This window comes from Marmota monax, unplaced genomic scaffold (genome assembly GCF_021218885.2).
Source record: "Marmota monax isolate L192 unplaced genomic scaffold, Marmota_monax_Labrador192_F-V1.1 WCK01_AAM20220418_F8-fsc00125, whole genome shotgun sequence".
Classification (NCBI taxonomy): Eukaryota; Metazoa; Chordata; class Mammalia; order Rodentia; family Sciuridae; genus Marmota; species Marmota monax.
The window spans coordinates 7,872,247-7,884,947 of NW_026695235.1; the positions used below are offsets into that span (position 1 = coordinate 7,872,247).

The 12,701-nt window shown below is 49.0% G+C and overlaps 1 protein-coding gene across 4 annotated transcripts in view; it reads right to left on the reverse strand.

Moving 5' to 3' along the window:
* Positions 1–12,701, reverse strand: part of Erg (ETS transcription factor ERG) — a 154,506-nt gene that overhangs the window by 53,590 nt on the left and 88,215 nt on the right. The gene's annotated exons all lie outside the window — the stretch shown is intronic.

Below are 12,701 nucleotides of genomic sequence, written 5' to 3' on the forward strand. Positions count from 1 at the left end.
AAAGAAAAAGAAGCTGTGAATTATCCAGATGCCTCCAAATACCAGGATGTTAAAATATCTGGATCAGTGAAAAGCTTTTTTCCCCTCTGTACTTTCTATTAATATCTTTGCTCTTCTGCATGATTTGATGAGAAGAAATAGAAATTTGTCATGGTTGGATCATTTTTCTGTGGTTTTGAGTCAAACAAGTGGTTAGTCCATGGCTGTGTTTATAGTCTACAGCCAAATCAGCAAAGGCAAATGTGATTTGGAATTTCAACTACTTGAATGATCTATCGCATGGCAACTGTGCAGAGCAATTGTGAGACAATCCAATTTGGGTTTCTATAACACACACAAAGAACCTCAGGAGAGGGCTCGTTTTTACCTCACCCCCTGGTGTCCTCGCCCTCCTATGGGCTCAAGGGAAGCAAACGTCAGTTTGGCCATATTTTTTAATGGAGCCTTGGAGGCAGCGGGGACTGGGAGACCTTCTCTCTCCCAGGATCCAGAAAGGCCCAAACCTGGGCTTAAATCAGCCGGCCAAGATCAAGCAGGGAGCTGTGTTATCATCTGCCCCGTCTGTCCCCCAGCCCCAGAACGCCCTTGTCCTGTGCGGGGGGGCTTGGGAAGCGTGTTTGAATTGGCTTCCTCCTCGCTCTTTGAGCTGACTGGGATACCCGCCGGCAGCGTGGCCTCCCTCAGCGGCCTTCCTGGGAGGGGAACCTCCCAGAGACATCAGAGCCATTCTGCTTACATAGCTGCCACCCTCCCTGCCTGTGCCCTGCCCCTTGCCCTCCACTGCCCAGGCCCCAGGCTTTCTGCCAGATCCCCAAGGACCTGACCCACGGCACCACGAGTTAGCCAGTAGGAAGAACCAGAAGGAGTGAGCTTGAGGGTCAGCTCCCAGAGCAGTGCCAGGTGCCTGTGCAGGGACACCACACCCTGACCCCACTGCAACCCCTGGAATCCCAGCCCTGTGACACCTCGAGGAAGACAGAGGTTCCAACAGGAAGACACGCTCTCCCCAAGACGGCTGTGCCAGCCAGAGCCAGGACCAGGCAGAGAAGAGGAGAGCAGGGAAAATACACCCCACACTCACACCACGCGCTGCAGGGACCCAGGAGACCCACGGCGAGGTGGTGGAGGGGCCAAGGGCAGCCTCGCCGCTCGGGGAGCGACCTGCACCCCTCTCTCTCCTGGTCACAGTGAGCGAATGAGGGCACCAGGGCTCAAGCTCACAGGCGCAGGGTTAAAAGTCAAATCGGCACCACAGAGGAACGTCGTGGTCTTGCTGAGCAGTCAAGGCCAAAATGAGAGTTTCTTCTCCCTTCGCACAGCAGTGCTGAGCAGAGGGTCTACCAGCTCCCAACAGAAAACAAGGCCGAGGCCGCGGCCTCTCCTCGGCGGGCGGCAGACCCAGGCAAGGCTCGGAGGGAATAACACGCTATGTAAGGTTAGCTTTGGCTCTCTGCTGACCAGAGGCATGAATGCATGTGTGATTTATGTCAGAAGTTGGCAAAAACAGGTCACATATACCAGCCAGGCAAAATTTTAAATTACGAATTAAAAATAAAAGGCCTTCAACAACAACAAGACAGGCAATAACTTTAAAATATCAGCACATCCGCCAGATAAAGTAAGAGATTCTTGTAAACAAAGTCACTGGCCAAATACTGTAGCACAGTATTGGGGGGCAGGGGGGACCAGAACATTCAAAGTAAGCCTAAGTGTGTGCTTGTGGGAAGGACCTGTTCTCACGTCTGGCAAAGAGCCCGCTAAAGAAAGACATCAAAGTTAATAGAGATGGATTAAGAGGGCAGAAAACCTTACAGGGGCCAGCAACGAAAAAGGCAAACTTCTCTTCTTTGAGAAGAATCTTAAAATTCTTCTCAAAATTGACATTGCATAAAAACGAGGGAGGCGATATAATTCAGAATTTTAAAGCCACCCTTCCATTGCTTTGCCCGACAAAAGGGGAAAGGTACTACCATCAGGGAGACTTCCAGATGAACACTTCAGAGAGGGTCAAATGGAGCCCACATTCTGAACAGAAGGAAGAAATCAGAAAGCACAGCCCTGAAATGATTCTGAGTTCACAGAGGCTGCTCAGCACCCAGAACTAGCTGCAGCCTGAGAAAATGGAAGAAATGGACAGATTCACACACTCCCACCACCGCAGCCATTTTAATGGGGGGAGACAAAGAGAAGACGAAAGGGTCGTTTTCAGAAAACTGTTTCAACAACAACGACCACCAGAGTTAAGTGCTAACAAACCAAGCCGAGAGCCACGTCCCCCTGACTTGGCTAGATGGAGGTTTATCACCCACTTGTTAAGTCTGAATGGCCAAAGCCCCCATTGGCCCTCCCCACCAGCCAGCTCCAGGACTTCAAAGGGGAGCCGCTCCAGCCCAGCGGTATTACAACCAGAAAGGGGTGCACAGCCTGGTAGTAACCAGGAACATGTGCGCTCCCAACTCCTGCAGGGAGTCCCTGCTGTGGCTGACCGCCCCTGCTCCCTACCTCTGTCACCTGGCCTGTCGCCTACCTGCCCACGACCTGCCCACCTGCCCAGGGCGTCTGCAGTCCCTAGTCAACAGGAATGTTCTTCTTTCAGAACCTGCAGCCAGCCACGGGGCTTAGGAACTGCAAAAACAACCCAAACCCGACAGAAATGAGGCACAATAACCTAATATGCCAACTCCACATTAGTGTAAAAGACCCGAACTTTAGCCTGGTGTGTACCAGGGCGTGGGGGTATCTTTCTGCATCTCCAGGCAAGTTGGGGGTAGTGGGATGTGGCAAGTGGCTGCCTCCCAAGCCCATTTTTTACGAACTTATGAGAAACACATAAATTCTAAGCGAATCGACCCCAAACAAAAGGCTCCGCTGTGTTAGAACCCCAGCGTTGATTGCTTCATTTGAGCACTAAGACGTCAGTACCATGTGAGCGCCATTCCTCCAGGGCTTGGTTATAGGACAACAGTCGGTTCGCATTCCTGGAGGGCAGAGGACTCAACTGGATTGTATTTCATACTGTAAGACTGAAGTGAGTGTCTACTTTCAAGTAAGTGAATTTAAGGAGAGCAAAGCATCCAGAACACTTAGATTAAAAAGAGAAACTAAAGCAGAAAGACCGAGTGGAACACAGTCCATGTGCACACTGACATTCCCAGCAGGAGTTCAGAGAGATCCCCATGCAATGGATCAGGGTTTTGTTAGGTTCTTAGGTTTCAAGTAAAATGTTAGAAAATCAGCATTTTGGCCCAAATTTGTTTCTAATTTGTGATCCCCAAGGCCCATAAAAATATTACATTGTTAATACAGAGAATCCATCATGCTTAAATTTGCCTGAAAACCTGGGAGTGGCCAAGTGTTGAAACTGAGAAAATCTTAACAAATGACCAGTTCTCCCCACCGCTGGGCAAGGAAGGGGCACCGAGGGAGGTGGTATGTATGCGCTTTTCAAAAGTTAGCAAGATGGCCAGAGGGAGACTCGGAGAACTGGATTCCCAAGTCAGTCTTCCGTTTCCTTAAGTCTCATGTGCCTTAATTATTTGATAATAAGTAGAAAAACTATGTGGAACAAGCATTTTAAGATCATGTTTGTGCTTTAAAATACTGATCTTACAGAGGTGCTTGCTCTCCCAACACAGTGTGGAGACGTCTATATTTCTTCTCTGATGGCAAGCAAAGTAGCGGCCTATGTTCTCACCTGTGTCATCTTAAACTACAAGGAATGTCATCTTTTAACCCTTATAATAGTTTAAAAGGCCGTCGTCCCCCTGCCCACAGATGAGAGGGCAGGATTGGGAAGCGAAGCGGCATCACAGTGGGGGGAGGTGGAACAGCCATGTCTGGTGGAGTCCCCCTCCCCGGGCTGGCCACCAGCCCTGTCTGGGGTAATCAGAAGCAGGAAGGTGGACTATGGAATGCCTCATGGCTGACCTTCGATGCCCTGCCTTGTTGTGGCTGTGAACACAGGAGATGTGCTTTCTCAGGTAAGAGATGGAGCCAGCTAGAAAGAGATCAGCCAGTGGAGAAAAGGTGGAAGAAGAAAAGGGCCCAAGGCACAGAATCCCAGGATCTGGGCTGGATTCAAGGATCAGGGCCCTAAGTGGAGAGTGGAGGGTCTCCCGGAGCCCAGGAAGGAGCCTGCTAAGCCAGGCCTTCCTGAGCCTCAGGCCCCGGGTGCATGTAATCCCTGTGGAATGGTTCAGACCAACACACCTGCCTTGTGGTTGATCAAATTAATTATTCAGGCCCAAGGAGATGGCCACGTGTGGGATTCACAGCAGGTGGATGGCTGCCCTCTCTTAATGAATGATACACAGGAAAACAGGCAGGTAGGGAGACCATCTGTGAACACGCCAGAGCCCGTGCCACTCTGGAGACCTGTGACGGATGTCTGTGGACCCAACAGGACTGGAAAACTACTCATTAGCTGTCTCAGCCCACCATCTGAGGTTTCTCTTCAAGGCAAAGCATAGCAGATGCTTCTGGAAAGTCTGGTTCCTGATCACGTTTGTAGAAGGAAAGAGCAACACAAACCAAAGCAGAAGCCCCTCTGCCCACGAGCCCAAAAGCACCAGCCCAGTGGGGATTGTACTTCTCTAGTTCCAATATGGCAGCGTGAGCCTCCTCTGCCCAGTGTGTCCGGTGATTATGACACACGCCCACAGCCCAGCAATGTGAGTTCAGGACGCCTCGTCCAGCTGGGCATGGGCAGTTTTCTTCCTGCTAGACGTTCTTTTCTTAATTCTTGAGAGGAGGAAGCATTAACTCAGATATTGAATGCAGCATCTAGCTTTGTGTTCACGTTTTTCTAATTTAACACATTGCTATTTTAGTCTTTCAAAAATATAAAAAGTCTTGGATTAACCTCAAAGGAAAAATGTATGTAGGCAAATGAAGTCCATCTAAAGAGCCTATTTATCCAATGTGGTATCGCTTCAGTATCAAATGATTTTACAACTCGCTATACCAGCCCAGTGCTGGGGATGAGACTCAGGACATGTTTGCACGTACACACACACACACACGCTTGCATATACACACATGCACACACACCATACTATGAACATGTATGCATATACAAATGTATACACACATATACCTCATGTGTATATATTAACAAATATAAAGATAAGGAGATAATCCTTGTTATCTTTATTAATGGAGCACTTTCATATATTCCTTATCTTTAAGGCAATCTGCACCCTCCAAGACAGATAAATGTTGCCTAAATAATACAGAGAACTTGAATTCTCACTTTCCACCTTTGCTTATTCCTCTCTTGTCCTGCAAGGCTTGATCTCCTGTTTCCGCCAGGACAACCTTAGCTCAGACATCTATCTCCTGCTGCTCTTCCCTGCTCTGAGCTCGTTTTTCTCTAATGGGCTCTGGGCAGGCTGAGCTGGCCCCTTGCTCACACTACTTCTCCCCTGACCATACCTTTATTAAAACAACCATCTGCAGGTCCTGCTTCTCTGTCTTTCTAAACCAAAACAGTTTCTTGACATCACACGTCTGCTGATGTTCATATTAATCATAGGACTGAGTCAGGAAATAATATAGAATCCCATCACGATTCTCTAAGTGGAGTCCAAAATTTCCATCGTCCAAAGTAGTGGGGACACTCTGTGAGATGGGCAATTATGAGGTTTAGAGGCTCGCTGCAGTCGGCCCCCCTCCCCCATCATGCTACCATGGAGCACGACACTGCACTGCGGGCTTTGATTTAAATCCCCGAAAGTTTAAACCAGGAACTGCATTGGGAAACCTACACAAAAGGGTAAGAAAGCCGTGGTAGAAAACCAACTTTTCCCAAGCAGGAGGAGAAGGCCTGCATTCTGAAAGCATAAAGCCTAGAAATATTCTGAAAGACGGGCGCTTCATAGAAAGCTTTCAAGGAATGATCATGCTCCCCATCATGAAATGAGATTTAAATGAACCTTGGGGAATTACCACACCGCCAGCCTAGCGTCACAGTAAGTCCCCTCTGCCATCTTGGGGCTGTGCACGCCGCTCTCCAAATGCACACAAAATGCAAATGAGCTGGGCTCATTCAGCCCAGCCAGGGGCATCTGGTCAGTTACGGGGTGGTGTTTGAGGAGACCCAGGAAGTTAGCCCAATGCACAATGTGGACATGCACCCCTGGAGGGTCACGCCATACCCCACTAAGATGCATGATTTCTTTGTCTTTATGAATCAGTTAAAATAAATCTAACTTAAAAAAATGAGTTTGATGTTAATACCTTCTCTTTCCTCTAGCAAAGAAACATTTTCCTCCCACAATAGGCTTCCTCTGGTCGTTGAAGATGAACAAGAAAATGCCAGAACATGAGCAGAAGCACCCTCTTACGATGTTGTAAATCTGAGCAACAAAAGGCCATCTCCGTCCTCCAGCTCTGCCTGCCTGTGGGGTGGCTGGCACTCTTGACTTTGACACTTGTTTTTCTAATCATTGTTGTCAGGTCACATTCAGAATATTCATACGAAAGCCTTTATTTTAACTAGTTTTAAATAACTCATTTGAGATGGAAAGTTTTTTGTTTTTGGTTTTTTAAATCACAAAGCTTCGCAGAAGCATGGAGAGGCACTCAAATGTAGTCAACAATGTGGCAGAACAAAAATGTCCTGGGTCTGGAGTCGGGGGCCTGGGTCAAGCTGGACCAAGGCTTGCCCTCTGTGACTGTTTGAGCCCCTTCCTGCTCCAAGCCTGAGCTTGCTGGGAGCCTGTGAGAAGTGTGGCCTCTGGGCTGCAGCCCTGCTGGGGGAGAATCCACTTTATAACATCCTCAGGTGAGGCTGGTGCACCTGGGCTAGCGCCACAATTTCTTCAACTGCGAAGCTGGCTCAGGTCGCAGATGCCCAGCTCCCAAGCAGCTGGTTAAATGGCCCAAATGAACTGCTGCATGGAAAAGGCTCGAAAAGCCTTAATATTAAATTTAAATGACTCTCACATAGGAAGTTGGTATGACTGAGCCAAAGTCTTCCCATGGCTCAAGGCAGGATTCTCCATTTCTAGACATTTTATTCTAATAAGCCAGATGCCAGAGGATTATGCAGTCTCCTGTATGCCATGGTGGCTTATTCTTCCTAGTCACTGAATTTTAAAATTGTGTATCTGTCTGATTGGGGAGGAAGATTATGTTGGATCTTTCATTGTTAAGAACACACATGTCACTTTGGCCCCGTGTGATTCAGACGTTGTGTCCCCTGGTTCAGTTCTTTCGTGGGTTTCCAGCTGCAATGTCATACTGATGTCAATCAAACAGAGGCTTCGTGCGGGAAGGGATGGATCCTGGAGCATTCCCCAGCTGCTGCTGGTGTTCTCTAGAAAACCAACCAGACTGGGTAAGTAGCTCAGCAGTAGAGTGCTTGCTTTGCATTCATAAGGCCCTGGGTTCAATCCAACAAAGAACCCAGGGCCACCAAAGACAGAAAAGCAAAAAGAAAAAGAAGAGTCAATAGGTAAATGAATGAGCATTCAGTGTCCTTAGAAATTACTCTTTTTCCCTAGAGTAGCACACGGCACACTGTTGACACTCCTCAGGGTCCTGAAGGAAGGTCCTCTCTTCCAGTATGGATGGTCCATGATGCTATTGATCAACTTTCCCCTAAACTTCTTGGGATTTTCCATAAACTTGTAGAAGGACATGTTTCTATGGCGGCTTTATGAAGAAGTTCACGGCCCTATTCTACTTTTCTGATTTTTGAAGTTTGCAAGCCCAGGTGGAAATTCAGATGATTCTGGTTTTGAGGGGCCCAGAGTCTGCTCAGAACATCCGTCCAAGGCTCATGGAGAGACACAGTCATGTGCATCGTTCCTCTCTGGGAAGGGTCCCCTCTGCACGCCAGGCAGGATGGGGTAGCATTCCTCTGGTCTTCAGAGGGAGCTTCATGGAAAACAGCCCTGTGCGTGGCCTTCTCAAAACACACATATGCTAAAAATACAGTGTGCTACACATCTGGAATGGGTCTCATCCATGAATCTCTGACACATGGATTCATTGTTTTCGATAAAATTCCAAGTATTTTATTCATGAGAAAATTCTGGCACAATGGAAAACCCTGGCAAGCAGAAGAGAAGCAGCAGATGTCCTGGCCTCCGCCCATGATTCTGTCTCTCGTTTAGCTAATGTTCACCAGGTATCTATCTCAGGCCTTCAAACATCTGATCCAAAATTTTCCATAAGGAGGTATTCCAACAGCCTTAACTGTTTAAAGAATTGATGTCATTCCCCCAAGATGGGTATCAAGCCAGCTTCAATATGCAGGTGCCCGGGGGACATCAAGCAGCAGCAGCCTGAGGACAGGGCACTGGTTGGAGATCCAGCAGCTCATGGCTCGGCCACTCAGTGCCCCCTCCTGTTCTGAGGCTTCTACCTCCTTAGCGAGTAAATGAGGGTCTGGTCTCCTGACCTTTCCTAAGGTGGCTTTGTGCACCAGAATGACATCTATTCTTTTTAGCCTTCTTCTGCCACACGAGCCTGCAACTCCCCCTTCAACATCTTTGAGCAGACTCATAGATGGGTGGAGATTTCTCGGGCACAGAGGTGCCACTGTTTGGTTCCTGTGTGTGGGGGTTAGAGGTTAGCTAACTGTAGGCTCTGCCCACACTGTCTGCAGATTTTAATTCCCCATGTCCTTGTGGACATCTTATTTTGTGTAAATGGCAAGAAGTTGGCACTTGAGAGCTGGTTTTTGTCACCAAATATGGTTGGGAGCCAACCTCCTGCCTGGGGATGCTGTAGCTATTCTGTGCGCGAAATGCACCAATCATTAAAGAAAGTCTGGTTCTCCTAGCGGGAAGTCTCGCAGAAACTGGGGCTCTCAGAAGAGGAAGTCCACACTGTTGACACAGTGCTCTGGGGACCCCTCTTCCTTTTCATCCTCGTCCCCAGATAATGATGCTCACACAGTGTAGAGAGCGTGAGCAGAAGTGGGTATTCCCATTTTCTTAGATGCTGATCCCCACTGTGGAGAGAGAGAGCCCGTGTTCACCCCTCCAAGGGGCCAATTCCTGCCAAGCTGGCACTTGGTCTCCATGAATGATGACACCTCCCTCCCCAGGGCCAGGAAGTTAAGCCACTGCTTTGCAGAAGATTTTCCAGCACATAAATCTTACCCAGTTGTTGCACAGGAAGGTGACCAAGTAGCCAGGGTGTCAAAACCTTTGTGAATGCTCTGCACCCAGCTCACTCTTCTCCCATGATGCAGTGTGAGCACCAGTCTGCACCCTGTCGTCCCAACACTTCCAATGCACCAATAATCGGGTTGCTGCACTTGATTTTTATGACTCTGGGTGTGCTGACCTCAACCCCCAATGCATCTCAATTATAAACGGTAAACCTGCCTGATAATTCCAACATGCCCAGCGGGGCTCTCGAGCCTCTGGCTTAAGCCTCTCTGAAAATCCATCTACTTTGCAAGTCACAACTGCTCTTTAAAATTCTGTAGGTTCATTCATATGGAAACCCGTCTGCCCTGCAGAACAGCGCCGTGGCCTGAAATCTCAGTGATGCTCCACGAGGATCTCTGACTGTCTCCTTATTGAGGATCTGTTCACCACACTCACCTCCACGGAGGAGGCACGTATGGACATATTTTCCACCTCTCTTTTCCGGGAGTAGAGGAGGGAGTTCTAGGGCTCCTGGGCACCATCATGCAAGTCCTGAGCAGCACAAAGACACCTGACGGTGGAAGTGGACAGGTGAGCGGTGTCAGACACCTGCCCACCAGGCCCTGTGGTCTACGCAGCATTCCCTCCTTCCAGAGCCCACCCCACCAGCTTGCATGGTGAGCCCGGGGGATCATCTGCTTATGGGAGCAGCTTCCCTAGAATGGAGGACACTGCATTCCTGACCTCCAGCCTTCCTGGCTTGCACTCAGGCTACCAATCTGTAAACAAAGCTGTGCTTTAGACTAATTTAAAATTAAAACAAGATGTAAAGAATTGAGGCCCTGGAAATCAGATAACACTTGTGCCACTGTCTTACCTTAACCCTGAAGCCCCTGATCTGAAGAGACCCAGCCGACCAGACCACCCAATGCTCCAGCTCTCACCCAGGCCCGGGGACTAGTGGCCACGCTGGTGCCCATGGCCCTAACCTCCAAGGCTGGGACTCTAATGACGAATTGCTATGGATCCAGAGTTTCTACAGGCATTGACCCAGGCAGGATTTACCCAGGATGATTCTCTTGATTTTCACACATCATTGTCTCTCCCTTTGTACTTTGCTTTTAAGCAAATGAGTGTCTGTGTTTGGGTCCCAGTGTAGGGATAGGGTCAGTAGCTGGTGGTGCATGGGGATGCCGTGGGACCAAAAAAAAAAAAATGGGACCAAACTATGGGTGAACCATCAGCCCTTCATCTTCTCAAGTTCCTCAGCCACTGATTAGATCAACAGCAAGTCTCATATATATATATATATATATATATATATATATATATATTTTTTTTTTTTTTTTTTTTTTTTAATTGCATCTCTAGTAACACGTATGGACTTTCTTTCCTTGTCATTATTCCTAAACAATCCAGGACAACTATTTACTCAGCATTAAAATCAGAGCAGGTATCGCAAGTAACCAGAGATGACTTAAAGTATGGGATGGAGTGTGTGCTTAGGATAGGTGCCAACGCTGCACCCTTTGGGGACTTGACCATCTGAGGGTTTGGTCCCCAAGGTGATCCTTAGATACCCAAGTAACTAGGGAGGGCTGTACTTATGAGAATATTCTATGACCGAGTTTTCATCTCCCACTGGCTCCTCAGGCCTTGCAGCTGGTCCTGATGCTGCCCTACTGGGACAGACAGTGGGCTCCCCACAGCCCCTGCTCCGGGCTGGCCCCTGGCCGCCCACCCAGGACCACTGAAGACCGTCAGCCGCTCTCCTTTCCAACACTCCTTTCCGGGCTGCAGCACTGCTGCCCTGGTTCCTGACAGCCCCACCCCGGCTCCTGCACCTTCCCTTTTCCTCCAAGCACCCTCCTGGGGTACTTCCTGCACCAGGCCCAGGCCACCTTGGGTGAGCTCCTCCAGTGACCTCAGCACTGTCGCCTCACACAGCCTGTCTAGTTTCCAGGGAGAAAGTGCTGTGGAGGGATGGCAAGTGGGTGCCCTGTAGCTTGCTAGGTTTCACCCACCTTCAGTCGCGGTGACCCAAGGCCCCATAGGTGTCAGCACCAGAGGACAAGGTCCAACACAGAGGAGGGGCAGTCTCAGTGGCAACTCTAATCGTGTCACTGTGTTTAAGGTGGCACTTGATCCCTATGCAGACTCCAGAGCAATCCAAGGGCTTGGTCACCACTAGACTTTCCTTTGGGGAAAATCTTAGCACATCCTCAGTCAGCTTGGCAAACATCTTTGCTTCTGCTACTCTGACAACCTGAAGTCACCACTCGGCTTCGTTATCACCCCAAGACTGGTCCTTCCACACCACACGGAGCGGGACCCAGTCAGCAGTTCAAGACGCTTTGATTCAAAGAGGTTAGAAGTTTGCATCAGAGGAAAGTCCTCTAATCTCCACTATAATCACATGTCCCCACCTGGAATGACAGCATTCACCGACTCAAAAGTTAAACAAGTATGTCCTGAACACCATTTATAATCCAGAAACTTCTAGGTGTTTCTACATGACATCAATTACCAAAAAAGGCCCCTGGGTACATAAGGCTTGTATTCTGTCAAATGCAGGCAAGAGATGCATTTTAATAATTTTTAAAATTCAATCAAATTATAGAGTAAATGAGAACCTTGTTTTTGAAGTCGGCTCTGTGGACCAGCAGTAGCAGTAGCAAGTGGGTCCTCGTTAAATAGGCAGAATCTCAGCCCGGCCCAGAGCTACTGCATCGGGATCTGATTTAACCAGGTGGACAAGGAGAGCCACATGCAGGTGAACTCTGAGAACCAGGTCAGAAGATGGTAAGTGTGATGGAGGAAGGCCCAGCTGCAAGGAGGCTGAGGCGAGAGGGGCGGGTGGGTGCTCCTCACAGTGTGGTCAGGGTGGTCCTTGTGGAGAAGAGGCCTGCGCCGACATGGAGGAGGAAGGAGGGTGACTGAGGGACTTCAGGGGAATCTACCTTCCAGCTCTGGCCACAAACAAGGCCAGAGGTGGGCACCGGAGGTTGATGGAGGAACACCGGGATCAGGAATGGTCAGGAAGGAAGCCTTTCGTTGGAGGGAGGGAGAGCGTTGCAGCGGAAGGTGCAGGGTGAGCCAGGTACGGCTGGGCCCAGAGCCTTGCAGGCCTTTCCAAGGACCTGCTCTTGTTTCTCTGGGCATGACTCTCTTTAGCTGTCTTGGCTAAAAGCCCAGAAATTGTCTTCTTCTGTGAGACGTACTAATATTTTCCACCTCATTAGGGCTCTGCAAAGAAAATTCTTTCTATCTTTTAAGTTTTATTATTTTCAAAACTAAATGCAATCAGAATGTCCACAGTATGCTCGCCATGTGAACAGCAAAAGCCACACCTAATAAAATGTTATGGCCATGCCTGCCCCACGTGCAACGGGAACTTCCATTCATTCTCACGCACAGGAATGCTGGGAACTTTTCATTCAGAATCTACGGCCATTTGTAAAGGACTTGGCACACACAGGAAATACCTCACCGGGTCCACCTGCCATCCACTCCTGGGAAACGGCAGCCAGGGAAACTGACCACAGCAACCATCCTTAGTCGTCCAGGCCCTCATCACTGCCAACCCCGCGACAG